Raw genomic sequence first — 13,238 nt, forward strand, 5'->3', positions numbered from 1 at the left:
CTTATCTGTGTGTCCTCGGCAGTTAGTGTGTGTAATGTGTGTGTGCTGTGTGTGTGGGTGTGGGAGCTATCCTGTATGGGACCTAACATGTTTTACTGTGAAAATACGTTGTCTCAGTTATAGCAATGTAATAGCAGTAGGCTGGTCACCTGCATAAGAAATAGCACTTCCTTACACTAGCAAGGTAGCCAACGTTAGCTTGGGTGCTTGACTGCCGTTGTAAGGCCAGAACGCTCAAATCAACCCTACTCCTCGGCCCGACCGTCCAGTGTGAGCTCCGAGAGCGAAACGGTCTGAATTTACCCAGAGGTTTTTTGTTTTTCATGGAATAGAAACACCATAATATTAATCTAAGTACCAGTCAAACGTTTGGACACACCTACTCATTCCAGGATTTTTCTATATTTTACTCTTTTCTACATTGCAGAATAATAGTGAAGACATCACAACTATGAAATAACACATATGGAATCAGTTACGAACAAATTCTTATTTACAAGAACAACCTACTCCTTCCTCCCCATTGGGGGATTGAACCCCGATCTCCCATCTGCACAACACAGGGATTCTTTAGCTAAATAGCCCAGTACTGTACTGCCGCCCGTCACGTTGTACAGCGCCATATTTTCTGTTCCATCCAAATAGATGTAACATCCTACAAGGACAACATACTCCTTCCTTCCCGTCAAGGAATTGAACCTCGGTCTCCCTTGTGCCCTCCCCGTCTTCTGGTAATGCCAATATGGAAGACTGTCAAATGCTTCTCAAACTAACACTAATTTGCAGTAAAATAAAAAATTGCTGACAGTTAAATGTTGTGCCGCAGGATGCTGCGGCAGCCCGCAAGGTGTGACGCAACTTTTAAAGGAGGAACCTGTAAGGAAGTGCTATTTCTTATGCAGGTGACCAGCCTACTGCTATTACATTGCTATAACTGAGACAACGTATTTTCACAGTAAAACATGTTAGGTCCCATACAGGATAGCTCCCACACCCACACACACAGCACACACACATTACACACACTAACTGCCGAGGACACACAGATAAGACATACACCCACACATTGGGAGGAAGAGACAGCCTTGACTTGCAGAAACCAGCGCACACACCTAATCTCCTTTTTAGCTGAACATTGTGTGACAAAGAACAAGACTCAGAGGGATGACGGACGGCCCAACAGGGCCAATCCAAGAAGACTACACCTCAGCCTGAACCAACCCGAAGACCCGATCTTCTAGAATCAACCTACTTTCTGTTCTGTATATGAGACATGTGCACTCTGTTATCTGCGCTTCTTTTCTGCTGGTTCCTTAAGAACCGAATGAAATGGCCCGTATACGTTGTACCAGATATCTTTACTCATAATTAAACTGTCACTTGTCATACAATAGACCACCTTGTCTGAATCGATCCTTGACCGGCTCACCCTCCTACATATCCCATTATTAACAGAAACTTGGTAGCAGAGGGATGGTTTACTAACGACCCAGTCCAGAGTGGTTGATGTGGGTGTGAGGGGGCGAGTTGGTGAAAGGACGGTTCCCGGAGGACAGGTGAAAACCATTCGGGGGTGGACAACAATTCTGCTCAACTCGGGAAACTGATCTCTGGTCGACCACAAAATAAGGTAAGCAAAACCTGTTTTATCAAACTTTGCATATTGTCGAATAGTCATACCAAATTACGATCAGTAGTACCGAGTGTGGGTAAGAATTTTTGTGTAAATTTTACGTAAATAATGGACTTGAAATTGACAGTGAAGTAAACATATGTGGTAATTAGAATATCCCGATAGTCCGGCATGAGAACGGTCCGGTGGCAGACACCGGTAAGGGATGAGTAGTAGTTAGAATATTCCGATAGTCCGGCATGAGAACGGTCCGGTGGCAGACACCGGTAAGGGATATTTAGTAGTAGACCTAATATTAATAGAATATTCTGATAGTCCGGCTGTGAACGGTCTGGTGGCAGACACCAGTAAGGAATAAATAATATAGTCTAGGATAGATTTTCACCGATAGTCCGGCTAGTGACCGGTCCAGCTGTGTCTGGTAAGGTGGTCTATTATTGAGTATTGATGTGACCAGGATTATATTCTATGTATAAGTGATATTCGTTCGGGCGTCTGAAAAAGGGCGTGATCAGTTTTATCATTAACATCTGAGTATGATTCGATCATTCATCTGCAAAAGATAAATCCAATTAGTGTTTTAGATAGAACCAATAGCCGGTAGTGTCCGGTGAGGTTAAAATCCAATAGCTGGTAGTGTCCGGTGAGGTGTCTACAATAGATTAATGTATGATTAAGATATGTTGGACTGAAAAGTCCGCTTTGTGTTGTGGCCAGAATGAATGTGATAAATGTACTAATGTGTGATGTCATAGAATAAGATGTTCTAATTGAACAATTGTGTTTAAAACTATGTCCATGTAATAATATTTGTGTGTTGACTATAGACTAAATGTAAACGGCGTTTCACAAGTCCCTGATATTATTACCAATATTTAAAATTATTGTGAGAAAAGTATTTCCTAAATTCAAAAAAAAAAAAAAAAATCTATTATCCAAATTGTTAAAACATAGTTTATGTTGATAATCATTTCCTGAATTGGTGGCTCGTGTTTAATCATTAAAACATTATTGTTTAAAATTCTGGATATATGACGGAGAGGCTCTGAGTTAAGACAGAGTACGAGTAATAGTGTCTCCTAAGAATACATCACTGGCACGAGCCAGTGACGGGCTAAGTATATCCAAAGAGTGTACAAAATATTTCTAAAAAAAAACACATCAAATCAGCACCTAAGACAGGTGGAGGAGAGGTTTGGCATTACACACAAGTTTGGCTCTGTGTATAGGCCGCAATCGCAGGGCCTTGTGGAACGCTGTAATCAAAATCTGAAAGCTAAAATAGCTAAAGTATGTGCAGGAACCAAATTGACCTGGGTGGAAGCCCTGCCCCTGGCACTGATGGCCATGAGGTCCTCACCAGGTGCAGGGACACATCTTTCACCCCATGAAATAATGACAGGTAGAGTAATGCCAGGGCCACCAAGAGAGGGAGGTCATATGCCCCCTCTTGATGTGCACCAAATAGGGATGTCTGACTATGTGAAGAAATTGACGGAATTGTCTGCAGCTCTCTCCAAACAGATACACCGTGTCGCAGAGAGGGAGCTGACTGACGTCCCGGAACAACCAAGGGTAAAAGTTGGGGACTGGGTAAGGATCAAGGTCCACAAGAGAAAGTGGGCTGATCCCAGGTGGACTGGACCGTACGAAGTGAAGGAGGTTACTTCACACTCAGTCCAGGTCAAAGGTAAATTAGGCGCACCTTGGCACCACCTGACACATTGTACACCAGCCCCAACCCCTGCCAGAACTCTGGCTGAAGTAAGAAGTGATTTACTCACATCCAATTCGAATTCAAATTCTGACATCCCTCCCGTCTGATCATGTGGAGGAGACTCCCATCCTCAGATGATAGGGACACTAGAGTAGCACCATGGGCTAGAAGGGCTAGGAGACCATGGGAAAGACTGGGTTGTTCTGGCCCATTGTTTGTCCTAATTATAGTCAATGTTGTTTTGACATTGGGAGTAATGATATGGGCAGCCCAGCGTATAATCACTGACCAGGAACAGACTACCCAGCTAAACATCACCAATGCTTCAATATTCTCGGATACGCATGTTCTGTCTAAACGTCAAGTTCAGAATAATGACTTTGAGTGTACTGCAGAATTGATTAGGTCAGCTACTCTGTGTATCCCGCCTAACGCTACTACCACTGTTATACTTACCTGGGGTGTTATTGGAAGCCCAGGTGGCGGTTATGGTACTCATGCAATCAGTTGGTCTAGATCAGTGTGGTACATGACAGAAGGGGGGTATAATAAATGGACGTGGAAGAATTTAGTGGCAGAGACTGGTCCTGACTGGTCTAGCTGGACAGTGCATCAGATGGCACTCCTGTGGCGGAGCAGGTTGACGTTAACTAAAGTTACAACTGGTTTGAAATTGGTAATCAAACACAGGGAAGGTGGTATGACTTATGACCTCCATTGTAACTTTCCTTTGTGGTCTGATCAGCCTCATTGGAAAGCCATTTGGATGGAGAATCTAGGGTAATTTGTAATACTGATATTAAGGTAATTTAATACAAAAAGGCAGTGAAATTTACATTATAGTGTCATTATATTTTCTCTGATGAACGTGGTGTGAAAATTTAGCTAGGATAAGTTTTATTTATGGTAGACTCATGTTAAGTATTTGGGACATATTTTGAGCAAACAGGGCAGGGAAGAAATTGAGATATTTGTGTTTGGTTTTAACACCTGTATATAGGGGGTGCCATTTGAATATTTAATTTGTGGTCATGGGTAATACGGTTTGTTTTTGTTTTTATTTTTTAAGGTAAATTAATTATAGTGGGGTTTAATTAACCTATATAAGGACTTTAGAAAGTGCCACCATAGACATGTTTTTCTAAAAAAAAAAAATCCATGAGTTTAGATAAAGCCAAACAGTGAGACATTTAGTTCAAATTTGGAAACATGAGAAAACGAGCTACAGACAGATAAGGGGAAAAGGCAGACAGAAGAGCCCTCCCCTGCACTGCAGAGACCTTGAAGGTTGGAGAGCAGAGAGGATAAGTTTTAAAAGGGAGCCAGGACGAGCAAAGATAACAGAATGTGTAGATAACAGTTACTGAGTGGAGACAAAAGGGAGAATTGGACATGTGGAAAATGAAAGGGGCGCTCCTACATGATAATGTCAGAACAGAAGGATAATATACTAATCTTACCTAAGTCATTATTTAGAGTAGGTAAGGTTGTTACCTGGGCAGAGCCAGGTATCAAAAGGGGGATGGGTAAATTGTGGTCTAGGATAGGATGGGGCCTATTGGATAAGAAACTAAATATATAATCAGATAAAACATATGAGAAACTGTTTGTTAACCAAGCCTGTATGTCCAGGATTTTATGCATTACAGGTGAACTACAGGTGAAGTCACTCAATCCAGTCCCAGAGGCTTGTTGGGGGGACCATACAAGGACTCCTGGTGACAGCTAGCTGAAAGAGCTACCCGGATTCATATCGCACGGGGAAGGGTAGGACACTGACACTGTCGAACAAAAAACAGTGTTCGAGAGGAGAACTGGAATTAACAGAATTCCGGGGGCCATCTCTCGAATGAAGTAACCCTCCCTGTCCTGTCACCCCTGTTTTTGTTCATAGAAGTGAAGATGTGTCTGGCTCTTGCTAGTGATGTGTTCTCTGGGAGAGGGTGGGGCTTTACAGGAGTGTCAGTGTACCTGTGTAATGGGGGAGGGTGTCCATATGGGGATTACATGATAACCAACTTGGGACAATTCTAGGATTGGAGAAGAGGGTATTCTTATAGCATAGGGGATCCCACAAAGGTGGATAGGTTTTCCATCATATGGGGAAAACCTGGTAGCACTGTTGAACTTTGTAAAGGTGATGAAATCCTACTAACCATCAAAACTATTAAGCTCTCTGATGCAGGCACTTACACCCTCGGACTACAAAGGACCGGGACAGACACGATGGGTGTGTTTTCTATTAGGGAGCTGCCAAAACCAGAGGTCCCAGACGAACCAGGGCCAGACACACTCCTCTACCACCCCTGGACCGAACCTGCCACCTACCACCACTGTGTTAAAAAATCCTATTCAGGTAATTAATGTTAGAGACTACACAGCTATTGATCAATTAGGCACTGAGACTGGTTTTGATGGTAGGGACAATTTGTGGCTGTCTTATATGAGGTACACAGCTAAAACCATGAGAAGAAAGGACTGCACTATTTGTAGTCATGCTAGACTTGTTCTGGCTACACACCCATTTGCTATAGGAGAAGGAGAAGGGTGGTTGTGTATTCTGAGAGGTTTTTACCAGGTTCAGCCCAATTCAACCCTCTGTTCCTCTTTGAGCCTTGTGTTTCCTACAGTACCTCCTCATCGGGCCCCTTGGGGTGTTAAGGCATATGGGGGCAATTACAGTTGCATCACGGGTACAGGTAGTGGCATGGACTATGGGAGATTGCCTGAAGCTGATTGCAGCAGTAACATAACCATTTATGCCACTTGGCCAGTTACAGGCCTAAACCAAACTAGTGGTCTGGCTGATGTGTGGTGGATATGTGGACCCAAAAGAGTACTGAGACCCATTCTTAGAGGAGACTGGCAAGGTATGTATGCTCTGACCAGTTTGATAATTCCACTGACCATTGTTGATGTTACTTCTGAACAGCTGTTGGGTTCTGTATCCAGGGGACCTGAAAACATTCCATCCCATGGGAGACATAGATGTAGTGCTCCATGGACAGAGGATGTAGTTGACATACACACTAACCTGTTGAGAGTGCCAATGGGGGTTCCTCATGAGTTTCAGGCCTTGGGTAGGAATGATGGACTCTGGCACTTACTACCTATTATAGGTCCAGCCATAGTGGATGCTAGACAGACTGCATGGATCAGTTATATCTACTATAATCAACAGCGTTTTGTGAATTACCCCCGTGATGCACTCACTGGTCTGTCTGAACAGCTTGAGGCCACATCTAGGGTTGCCAGACAGTCTGCAAGATGTTCGGTGAACAATGTTGCACGTATATTCCTAATAACACCACTCCAGATGGTGGTATAGCTAAGGCCTTTAATGGGCTTGGTGCACTATCTGCTGAGATGAGGACCATGGCGGGGGTGGAGGAGTCTAGACTGTTCTTTTGGTTGGGAGCCTGGTTTGGTAAGTACACTGGTATGGTGGTTACTGGATTTCTGACCCTAATTCTTGTATTTTTATTATTGATGTGTTGTGCTGCTTGCATCATACCGTGTTTTAAGAAGTCTGTTACAGATGTGACTCTAACATGTTTAATCCCATTAATGACTACGGATAACCCCAGTTGTAATTGCTCTGCCTGGGATGCTGTCTATCCCATGACTAAATCTACTGCTAGGAAACCATTGTTTTCCAACAAGGTTGCCAGGGCACATTTCACCTGTGTCAAAATGACGGGAGGCGGTACTAATGTGGGACAGGTTCCTGGGAATTGGTGTCTGGATACAATCAACATTGTTGGGAGTTTCAGGCCAATATCCAGAGCAGATGTGGGGTGGTGGTGTGGCAACACTGTCCTGTTTGATAAATTACCCTCCAATACTACTGGAAGCTGTGCACTTGTTACTCTCCTTTTGCCTGTTTCTATCTACCCTACAGAGGCTGGAGACCTCATCCTTAGGGTCCAGAGGGTGAACCCTGAATATTGGAGGGGACGTTCCAGGCGTGCCACCACCCCATCTAGTGGTGATCCGACGTACATAGACGCCATTGGAGTCCCAAGGGGAGTTCCTGACGAGTACAAGTTGGTGGATCAGGTGGCAGCTGGGTTTGAGTCCTCCATTTGTTGGTGGTGCACTGTTAATAAAAATGTGGATAGAATACATTCCAGAATCGCATTGCAGTGGATATGCTACCGGCAGAGAAAGGTGGAGCTTGCACTATGTTTGGTGAACAGTGTTGTATTTTCATCCCTAATAACACAGCCTCCGATGGTAGCTTGACCATAGCCCTAGAAGGTTTGAGGACTCTTAATGGTAAAATGAAATCTCATTCTGGGATTGATACCTCAATGTGGGACTCCTGGATGAGTGCCTTTGGTAAATATAAAACCCTGGTCTCCTCCATTTTGGTCTCCATTTCGGTGTTCGCGGCCATTTTGGTTCTCTGTGGATGCTGTTGCATTCCATGTATCCGTTCCCTCACCACTAGGGTTATCTCTAGAGCTATTGACCTTTCCCCCCTTTCCCAGATGTTTCCTCTGCTTGCTAATGACCTGCCCGAATTTGAGGATGAGGTTGAGAGTGCCTACTAGGTTTTGTTTTTCTTTTCATGAAATGCTATGACTGCTGAAATAAGGGATAATGAGTGACACCCTAGTGGGTGTCAAAAAGGGGGGCTTAAATTTCACATCATTTTCTTTTGTTCTGTTTTTGAATGAGCTGTTGTTCTCTTTTGACATGAGGGTTGCAAGTTCCTAGGTGGCTGGTAGCCAATCTAGTACATAGTGGGATCGAATGGAGAACATGAAGGTATTTTAAACTTTGTAATTGTTAGCCTAGTTTATGTCACATCTCTTAGGAGATGTGAAGAGAGGGAATCACAAAACTTTTCCTTCTGGGAAAAGTTTTCTTTTTGTGTCTGGATATAGTTAGGTTGTGTCACGTCTCTGGGGAGACGTGAAGAGAGGGATTTGTAAGGAAGTGCTATTTCTTATGCAGGTGACCAGCCTACTGCTATTACATTGCTATAACTGAGACAACGTATTTTCACAGTAAAACATGTTAGGTCCCATACAGGATAGCTCCCACACCCACACACACAGCACACACACATTACACACACTAACTGCCGAGGACACACAGATAAGACATACACCCACACATTGGGAGGAAGAGACAGCCTTGACTTGCAGAAACCAGCGCACACACCTAATCTCCTTTTTAGCTGAACATTGTGTGACAAAGAACAAGACTCAGAGGGATGACGGACGGCCCAACAGGGCCAATCCAAGAAGACTACACCTCAGCCTGAACCAACCCGAAGACCCGATCTTCTAGAATCAACCTACTTTCTGTTCTGTATATGAGACATGTGCACTCTGTTATCTGCGCTTCTTTTCTGCTGGTTCCTTAAGAACCGAATGAAATGGCCCGTATACGTTGTACCAGATATCTTTACTCATAATTAAACTGTCACTTGTCATACAATAGACCACCTTGTCTGAATCGATCCTTGACCGGCTCACCCTCCTACATATCCCATTATTAACAAACCACTGTATGTCTGTCCTAGCTCGCTAATTAAGGTCTTAAAATACTTCTTGGGGCTAGGTGTCCCGTCAGCGGGACACCAGTCGACAACTTCCGGTGAAATTGGAGGGCGCTCAATTCAATTAAACATTCAGGTACATACAAGTATCTTATATCGGTTAACTCTTCCAGATGCCTTTCTTTTTCTTGTTCTTGGAGGTTAGCTCTGATGTTTCAGCCTCTTCTGGAGCTTCTAGCTGCTGGCTGTCTGGCCCCCCCTGATGGTTCTCTGCCCATGCCTGTTGCCTCCTTGGCCTTTCCTGGTGGCCATCAGCAGATCCAGTGGGCTCTTGGCTTATTTGTTGGCCTGTGGCCCACCAGGGCAACTCCTGACCGTGGTTGTAATCGTGGCTGTGTTGGGTGGTTAGACACCGGTTGTTGATTTGAGCATCAGCCTCCAGATTCATCTGCTCCAGGTAGTTTTCCTTCATCCTCTCCCTCTCCTCCTTCAGTTGTTGATGAGTCTGTTTTTTAAGCAGGGACCGCTCTCTCCACTGCTTATTGAAATCCTCCATCTTCTTCCTTCTCTCCTCAGCCTTCAGCAGCTCCTTCCTCTTCTCCCTCTCTCTCTGCCCGGGTCATGGTGGATGTTAGCCTTGTGTGTCCAGGGATGGCTGGGAGGGGAGAAGAAGTAGAGTTTACATTCAACTTAGTGGATCTGGTATCAACTTAAATGTAATGGACACAGGGAATGAAGAATAGAAAACACAATTGGATCTCAATTATTCTTTACTCTTTTCAGTTGAGCAAGGCATGGAATTTGTCAATAAAGTGCAATAATTCCCATCCCGAATTGACCTGGCCCTAAGTTGAACATAGCCTTGTGTGTCCAGGGATGGCTGGGAGGGGAGAAGAAGTAGAGTTTACATTCAACTTAGTGGATCTGGTATCAACTTAAATGTAATGGACACAGGGAATGAAGAATAGAAAACCCAGTTGGATCCAATGATTCTTTACTCTTTTCAGTTGAGCATGGCATGGAATTTGTCAATAAAGTGCAATAATTCCCATCCCGAATTGACCTGACCTGACCCCCATGAGGAACTCTTTCAGGGTCTCAACTTACTCTGCTATCAACTTAAACGTCATGAACAGAGGGAAAACAGGTCTTACCAATGTGGATGATCTTATAGCCCTCCTCAGCTTCTCTCTGATACGTTCTCTCGATCTTTTTGAGGTTCTTCTTCTCCCACTTCTTGTTTACCCAGCCCACAGCTCTCCTTCGGATACTTGTATCAGGTGGGAGAATGTCCTCCTTGTCATCTTCCTTCTCCTCTGCAGTGTTCTCTAACTCACCCCTCTTGTCTCAAGGATCTTCCTTCTTTCCTCTTCCGCCATTTCCTCTCTTTTGTTTGCCTCTATTATCTTCTCTCTCTCTGATTGAAGCTAAATGAAATTCCCAATACCATTTGTGTAGTGTTACAACAATGTTGTCTCTGATGTTTATGCTTGTAGAACCTACAAATGAGTAATGCAATTATTTACAAATTGCACAGATACAGTTAACAACAACACCATCAGTAGCTCCAGCAGTTGTTTGAGTCTGTTGATCTCCTGCATTTTTCTTTGGTTCTCCTTCGTTTCTGTGGCTCTCTGGCTCTGACTCCCTCTGACACTCTGCCTTCCTGAGTCTCAGTCTTCCACTCTTTCATTATACCCCTTTCTACTCTTCTCCTCCTTTCGTCTTTTAAAGGGGCTCGGAGATTGTGTCTCAGACTGTAATTGTTCAATGATCTTGTCTTTCTCCGTTCCACCATTCCTCTTCTTCTTTTCCTCCTCCCAGAGGCACACTTGAAGTCTGTCCTTCTCCTTCTGATTTTCGGATCGTACGATCCTTCCCCCTCAACTCAAGCATGTGGGCTTCCTTCTCTGTACCGGTCTTCTTCTCTTCCCTCAGGAACTGAACCTCCATCTCTGCCTGCTTGTAGCTGGGAGCAAAGGTATGTCAACACATTATTTAGGAAGTGAACTCAGACAATTTACTACAGTGTTAAAATAATAATTAAACTTCTGTTCAATTAAACTTCCTTTAATAACAAAACTAACACAACTGTGACTTAACAGTAGGTGAATGTGATGAGTTGACTGTCCATGATGGCCAGAGGTGGGTCATGTGTCACTCTGGTCCAGGGCGTTACGTACAGCTTGCAGACACTGAGCCTTCCTTCAGCAAACCGCACATAATGCCCTGGACCAGAGCTAGGTTATGTGATGAATGACTTACAGACTGTTCCACATGATAGGAAGGGGCAAGAAGACAGTCCCAGTAGGAGACGGAGATCGTCCAGAAGAAGAAGAGGTGTCCATCTCCTCAGAGACTGCAGGAAAGGTCTACAAGTTTTATTTCTGGAAAATAAAGAGATGCCTTCGTTCAGCAACAATGTGTGTTTCTATGTTTCTGTCACTAGATGGTGCCATTGTACACATTTACTCACCAGGTCAGTGAATTCAGAAACAGTCTTCAGAGTTGAGTACTCAAGCTCTAGCCTACAACCCATCATGCATCAGCACAACTAATACAATAATACCTCCTCACAACTTCATAATCACAGTACACCTGGATTGTGTTCACAAAGTGTTTCAGGGTAGGAGTGCTGATCTAGGATCAGGTCGCCTCCTGTCCATCAAAACATATTCAGTATGATTTAAAAGACAAAACAAATTATTGATCAGCACTCCTACCGTGAGACTTTGTGAATATGGGAAAGAACCTTTCTGGCATATGCTGCCTAGACAGTACACAGACAGACAGATGGACAAACAGACAGAAGAGTAGATACAGATGGAGTGATTGATAGCAACAGAAATAACAAAGCTATAATAAATCATTGTATTTTATAAGGCTAGCTATATAATGTCAGAAATAAAGAAATATTTCAAATACATCAACGTTCACCTTCACATGTGTTTCTTACCATGACAGAATTATTGGCTAAGTAGGCGAGCGGATGGTTAATGTATTGTAAACTTGTGTAAATATTTGACTCACCTCAAATCACACGTGTCAAACCTCATATCTTCGGCATTAACTTTCTCTGGTCTGGAGCTGTATTGTTGCGTCATTTGAAACGCTTGAGCGTCATAATCCGTTCACCGCGCCTGCTTGATTGACAGCTATGGGTTCTCCTGCGCATCAGTGTCCAAAAGTCGATAATGTTTAGCTACTCATAATTGATAAAGACATTTATAACTATTTTCACTTGACTTTTATTTTGTGTATTTTTGCCAAAGGTTATTTGGAATTCTATGTTGTGTGATTTGTCTTTGTATGGGCCTAAAGTTCAGTGACAAACGAACAGCAACCAGAGCCTACTGTAATGACTGGCGGCAGAGAAGTCAGGCTCAGGAGAGCAAAGACTTTGTTACATCTGCGCAGGTTAATAATAAAATCACAATGAACAACAACAATAGATACAATGGGCCAGACATAACGTGCACCAACTCTGACAATAAACAATTCCAGACAAGGACATGGGGGAAACGGAGGGTTAAATACACAACATGTAATTATGGAATTGGAACCAGGTGCGTGGGAAGACGAGACAATTCAACTGGAAAATGAAAAGTGGATCGGCGATGGCTATAAGGCCGGCGATGCCGAACGCTGCCCGAACAAGGAGAGGGACTGACTTCGGAAGTCGAGACGGTACCCTGCACCCCCCTTGATGCATGTCTCCAGCAGCGGGCGAGGCGCGGGGCGATCCAGACGACGACGGTGGAACTCCTGCAGCATTGAAGTGTTCAACACGTCCTCCACCGGAACCCAGCATCTCTCCTCCGGACCATACCCCTCCAACTTCACGAGGTACTGAAGGCCCAACGCCTCGAATCCAGTATGGAGCGAACGGAGTACGCCGGGGCCCCCTCGATGTCCAGAGGGGGTGGAGGAACCTCCCGCACCTCAGACACCTGGAGTGGACCAGCCACCACCGGCATGAAGAGAGACACATGGAACGAGGGGTTAATACGGTAATCGGTTGGAAGTTGTAACCTATAACAAACCTCATTCCCTCTCCTCAGGACTTTGAATGGCCCCACAAACTGCAGACCCAAACCCCGGATGAATCTCCGGTAGTAATTGGCAAACCCTAAAAATCGCTGCACCGCCTTTACCGTAGTGAGAGTCGGCCAATTACACAAGGCTGAAATACGGTCACCCTCCATCTACACCCCCTAGGAAGGAGACGGCCTGCTGAAAGAACAGGCATTTCTCGGCCTTGATGTACAGGTCATGCTCCAACAGTCGTACCTGCGTACCAAGGACGCGTGTAGTGGAGTATATCAGAATGTCATCGCTATATACCACTACACCCTGCCCGTGCAGGTCCCTGAAAA

The 13,238-nt window shown here is 44.3% G+C and overlaps 1 long non-coding RNA gene across 1 annotated transcript; it reads left to right on the forward strand.

Moving 5' to 3' along the window:
• The first annotated feature begins 868 nt into the window (after positions 1–868).
• Positions 869–8,805, forward strand: LOC149982745 (uncharacterized). Its single transcript, XR_016496495.1, has 2 exons — positions 869–1,630; positions 3,144–8,805. It is a non-coding gene; the product is annotated as an uncharacterized LOC149982745 (long non-coding RNA).
• The last annotated feature ends 4,433 nt before the right edge of the window (positions 8,806–13,238 follow it).

Source organism: Oncorhynchus mykiss, chromosome 6 (assembly GCF_057628025.1).
Source record: "Oncorhynchus mykiss isolate SJ-2025 chromosome 6, ASM5762802v1, whole genome shotgun sequence".
NCBI classification, from domain to species: domain Eukaryota; kingdom Metazoa; phylum Chordata; class Actinopteri; order Salmoniformes; family Salmonidae; genus Oncorhynchus; species Oncorhynchus mykiss.